Source organism: Theropithecus gelada, chromosome 2, assembly GCF_003255815.1.
Source record: "Theropithecus gelada isolate Dixy chromosome 2, Tgel_1.0, whole genome shotgun sequence".
Lineage (NCBI taxonomy): Eukaryota > Metazoa > Chordata > Mammalia > Primates > Cercopithecidae > Theropithecus > Theropithecus gelada.
In genome coordinates, this window is record NC_037669.1 from 141,852,933 (window position 1) to 141,858,889 (window position 5,957).

A 5,957-nucleotide genomic window follows, 5' to 3' on the forward strand; every position below is an offset into this window, starting at 1 on the left:
GTGACCCAACCCCTCTGAACCTTAATTTCCTCATCCGTAAAATGGGACCATGTGATATCCACCTCATCTGCTAAGCCATTAAATGAACTTATGTTTGTAAAGTATCTGGCAGATGCTCAAAAAATATCAGTTCCTTCCTCTCTGAAGTAGTGAATCTCCTCACAGATTCAGAGCAGTAATCATTTGAATCATATGATGATAATGTATATTCATCTCTAATGCAATCAGGTAGGGAATTAAAATACATATTTAAATATCTTCTTGTTTTAACTTTTACATGATACAAAACAACCAGTTTTCCTATCCTAGAAAGATATGCTTTAAATGTAATTTATTTAGTCCAATTAGATAACTATTTTGATGTCCCGTAGACACAACTTGAGTGCTTATGTGTCACATATGGCCTAGTACTGTGAGAAGACTTCAGAAATGCTCAAGGCCTGTAGGTGATGGAATAGTCAAAATATGCCCCATCCAGCCAGTCTCCCAAATTGCTACATAACCCCTTGAGACCCTGTGAATCATAGTTTATAAGCAACTATTCATAAATATAGGCATTATCCCCAGGGTGTTTTTTATATGAGGTTGCTAAAGATCAACTTAAATATGTGTATATATTTTCTTTGCTAAGTATTAACTCTAACACCTGACTCACAAAAGTGGAGGGAGGGGGGAAGGAAAAATCCGCTAAGTTACAGAGGCCAGAGAGACCCCTTGCAGAGAGAGGATGGCAAAGAAAGTCAACCTTTGAAGAAAGGCTTCCCTAAGGAACAAGGACCGTGTGGTCCTGTGATCCTCTGTAATCTAAGTGCCAAGACTTAGTGCCAAGAATAAATGATCCTGGTTGATGAAGAGCAATCTGCCACTTCTAAGCTTTGATCAAAGATCAGAAAACCATCTCGGTGTTGCTGCGTCTGACATCTGCTCACATTTTCACAGTTTAGTGCCTAGAACAGGAAGTGCCTATTTTCACCTTGAAATTCTTTCATTCAGTAGAAATGTTTTTTGTTTTAAATAATTTAAAAATATAACCAGTGAGCATCTTTAAATTTTCATAATTGGCTCACAGTAAAATAGATTTCTCACTTCTGATTTAGGTGAAATAACTTTGTTTCTGCTTTATATTATTCTACTTTCTCTACCTCAAACAGGATTAATAATCAATTGAGCTCCTCAGTTTCTTTAATTGAACACTTGCCAGATTCTGGGGATACTAAGATGACTGTGAAAGAGTATCTTCCCTGGAGGAACTCACTTTCTATTCGGGAGTGATAGTGGGGAGAGGGGAACCCAGATTTGGAAAGAGACAAAGGTGATAAGAATGACAATAAAAGTATATACAAAGGTTAAGATAACACAAAAGATAGAAAGGCCAACCCCGGAGCTTTCCAAAAAGGTTTACACAGAAGAGATAAAGTTGTGGTTTGATTTCCCAGGCCTTGTGAGAGCTTGCCAGTCAGGCAGAGACACTGAAGATAGTCATGAAGGACAGTGAAGAAACAGAGCTTAGAACCAAACAGTATGTTTGCAGAGTGACACAAAGCTCCATGTGGTTGTGTTAAGCAGTGAATGTGGGAAGGTAGTAGGAGGTGAGAACCAAGAAACAAGAGATAGAACATTCCATAGATAAATAACAGGAGTGACAGGCTCCCAGATGCATTGTCAAGAGAACATATGATGGCAAGGATGGGCTGGAGTGAGATGAGAACCTATTTAGAAGTAGTCCAGGTGGGAGGCTGAGGCAGGCGGATCACGAGGTCAGGAGATCGAGACCATCCTGGCTAACATGGTGAAACCCCATCCCTACTAAAAAACATACAAAAAATTAGCCGGGCATGGTGGCGGGCGCCTGTAGTCCCAGCTACTCAGGAGGCTGAGGCAGGAGAATGGCGTGAACCCGGGAGGTGGAGCTTGCAGTGAGCGGGAGATTGTGCCACTGCACTCCAGCCTGGGCGACAGAGCGAGACTCGTCTCAAAAAAAAAAAAGAGTTAGTCCAGGTAAGAGATGTGGAGGTCCCAAATTATGGCAATAACATATCAAAGATGGATGATAATTAATTATAAATCATCTAAAAATGTGAACTACCATGTAAAACCATACAAAGATATTAATTATTGATATTACTTTTCTGCATGACCTTGGAGTCTGTTGTGGCAACCCACCCCTAGTTTAGTAAATACTTGCTGTGGCCAAGCCAAATGCACAATGCCATCTACAGTAGGCGCGTGCTACCATCACACGCCTTCTCATGACTTCCCAGGATTTACTAGGAAGGCTATTTGTGGAACAAGCTCATTTTAGCTTCTTAAATATCATAAAATAAACTGAGATTGCCCATTTTATTTTAAGTATGCTGCAGAAGACAATTAACTTTGTTTCCAGCACAAAATATAATGCCAATATAACTTTTGTGAAACGTAAAATGGTGAAATTTAAGGATATGGCTGAAGATACCCATGGTTTTATAGGCTTTTCACTTAGATGAATGAATGGATGACTTTGCCACAGCATTTTCAGCATTCCAGGCTTGTGATAAAATGGAATCCAGTTCAAGTTTCTTTTAACCTTCATTTTTAGGAACCCGTGATTACATATATAAACATTTATCAATATACATGTTTGGAGTTGACAGTGATTTAACATTTTGACCAAATACCTGTGCTAAATTCATTCATGAGACAGCTGAGGAAATCATTTCTGGAATAATTTTTACTGTTCTTCAGTGTTCCTCAGGCAGGAAGCCACAGGAAACAATGTATTGTGGTGCATATTTCCCTGCAGGATTTGGTATGTCATTCACTGTGGAGAATTTTGCTTTCCAGCTGCCTATAGTTCACATTTTTGTACTTGCTTTTCCCTCCAGGATAATTTGATGAAGTCAGTTCCTCAGAGATAGAAAATGTCTTTCTATTTTTTTAAGACCAGATTTGTTTCTTTTCCCAACTGAGAGATAAACTTGATTAAAAAGAAAACATGTAAGTAGCCAGGATTAATTATTTTGACATATGAAATAACCATGATCGCAATATGAAATAGTCATTAGGTAATTTTAATAATCTAGTAGGGTAAGTGCCTTTGGTTGAATGAAAATAAGGTCGGTCAAAATTTTGGATCAGTTTAAAATGTAGTAAATTAGAACCTGGAATATGGAAATGAAAACCACCCTTTTTCGAGAGAACTTCACTATTCTTTTATTAGGTCTGATTTCTACTTTAAAGTTTTTCTACCCTCCTTTTCCTTTCACTTCCCTGCGAAACATTGTCCCACTAGACGAGACATTAGACGAGAAAATAGCAGAATAAAATGTTTTAAAATCAGAACTAATATCCTCACGTTAAGCACGTTAAGCAACTATTTTTTTTAAACACCTACACCAGTGGATTTTCAACCTGCCTGTAAGAATCACTGGAGGAACTTTTTAAAAATGCACAGACCTTCACGCCTGTAATTCCAGCACTTTGGGAGGCCAAGGCAGGCAGATCACTTGAGGTCAGGAATTCGAGACCAGCCTGGCTAACGTCGTGAAACCCTGTTTCTACTAAAAATACAAAAAGAATTAGCCGGGCGTGGTGGCACGCGCCTGTATTCCAGCTACTGGGGAGGCTGAGTGAGGCAGGAGAATCACTTGAACTGGGGAGGCGGAGGTTGCAGTGAGCCAAGATTGCGCTATTACACTCCAGCTTGGGCAACAAGGATGAAACTCTGTCTCCAAAAAAAAAAAAAAAAAAAAAAAACACAGATTTCACCTTCTGAATTACTAATCCAATTCATATGGGGTGGGACCTAAGTGTTCACATTTCTCAGAACCTCCCAGGCTGACTTTAATGTACAGTAGAGTAGAGACCACTGGCCTCTACTGTCCTTTGCATAGGTGTCCCTAGGCTCTTTTTCAACCTGCCAAACCGGATTTCTCTATCACCCACTTAAAGACTACACTTGGGGTAACAGTGATAATCAAGCTCTGTGGTCTCCAAAGTGAGGGGTCCAAGATGATCTATTAGAGTGTGAGAAAAATACGAGAAGTTTATTTTTTAATCACATCCTTTAATGATATGTTTTTAAAATATTTTATGATGCACATAATGTATTAGTACAATAGACTGGGGGAGGGGAGACAGAACAGAAAACACCATTTTTCCTGTTACATAGATCCCCTCATTCTCTGCTTTCAATGAGAGCAGTTTCAACGTTGGCTTTTTGATGTCTGCTGATTGCTACAGACTTCTCTAGAGCTAAGTATGGAGTTTTATAAGACGCATGTCCTCCACTGCACAGCTGTATTCTATGACCAACCACAGAACACAATCTTTTCTTTTTTTTTTTTTTTTGAGATGGAGTTTTGCTCTTGTTGCCCAGGCTGGAGTACAATGGCGCAATCTCAACTCATCACAACCCTGCCTCCTGGGTTCCAGTGATTCTCCTGCCTCAGCCTCCCGAATAGCTCGGATTACAGGCATGCGCCACTACACCCAGCTAATTTTGTATTTTTAGTAGAGGTTTCTCTATGTTGGTCAGGCTGGTCTCGAACTCCTGACCCCAGGTGATCTGCCTGCCTCGTCCTCCAAAGTGTTGGGATTACAGGCGTGAGCCACCGTGCCGGGCCTAGAACAGTCTTTCTTCCTAGGTCTTTGTCCTTCCCAGGGTTCCTGATACAGCTTTACCTCCTGATCCCTTCTCTTAGTAAAATTTCTTCTCACCCTTCCAAATTCTTCTAAAACACACAAGCATTTTTGGGTACAGTAACAAGAGAGACTTTAATATAGAAATGCCACCAAAATGTCCCCCGATGGTAAGAATTTTTGAGTTATAATGACGTTGTGGTCACTTTTTTTTTTTTCTAAGATAGAGTTTCACTTTTGTCACCCAGCCTGGAGTGCAGTGGCACGATCTTGGCTCACTGTAACCTCTGCCTCCTGGGTTCAAGCAATTCTGCTGCCTTAGCCTCCCAAGTAACTGGGATTATAGGCGTGCGCCACCACACCCAGATAATTTTGTATTTTTGGTGAAATGGGGTTTCACCATGTTGGCCAGGCTCGTCTCGAGCTCCTGACCTCGTGATCAGCCCGCCTCAGCCTCCCAAAGTACTGGGATTACGGGCGTGAGCCACCGTACCCGGCCATTAACTACAACAATTTAAGAAAAAAACTAATATGAGAACGGGGAAAATGGATGTGGTTGAATGACACGATTGGCCAGGATTAGACAATTGTTGGATCAGAGTAGTGGGTACATGAAGGTCATTATTATATTCTGCTTACTTTTTTGTATGCTCAATTTTTCATAATAAGTTAAAAAAACCCTTTTGAATTATTTATGGTTCATTTATTTAAAAATAACCCCTCCTGCCACCTCCCCCCAGTCTAATATAAGGGCACCCCAAACCACAACTCTTGGCCTTGAATAATGTGCGAATCTATTTCAGATATGGGCTTCAGATTGGTGTGAATTCTGCTCCTTCTGAGGCTGATTTCTTCCTTCCTCGCCATCACTGACCACTTTATTTTGTCCCAGTGGCTATCTCTCAACCTGCCCACAATCACTTTCTTATAGTTAGCCTCCTCTCTTCTATCTTGTGTCTTTCATCTGCCTTCGTGGTTTTCTTAAGTCATTTGTTCTCTGCCTCGCCCCAAATCCCCCTCAGACATCAAATACTCAAATGTAGTCAGCGTTCTCAGGTCATTTGCTCCCCTCTCCACCTAGTTCTGCCAGGCAGCCTGCCTCCCACTTCTGCCTCTGTTCTGGGGGATGGTGTGCCAGCAGCACCAGAGTAGGGACTTCCTGCCCTTCTTTTGCGAGCTGACCTAGCTCTGGCCTGAGGTCCCATCCTGGGTGCTCTGAGTCTTCCAGTTTCATGTCACAATCCTCCATGAGGGGATTTCAAATACTTGCAGATTGGGAGAAGGTGACCTTTCTAATTTTTTCTGCTGGGCCTGGTGGAAACCACCCCATCCCCTAC

The 5,957-nt window shown here is 41.2% G+C and overlaps 1 long non-coding RNA gene across 1 annotated transcript; it reads left to right on the plus strand.

Annotated features, from left to right (window-relative positions):
* The first annotated feature begins 308 nt into the window (after positions 1 to 308).
* LOC112617114 lies at positions 309 to 5,288 on the plus strand. Its single transcript, XR_003117852.1, has 2 exons — positions 309 to 1,728; positions 1,999 to 5,288. It is a non-coding gene; the product is annotated as an uncharacterized LOC112617114 (long non-coding RNA).
* The last annotated feature ends 669 nt before the right edge of the window (positions 5,289 to 5,957 follow it).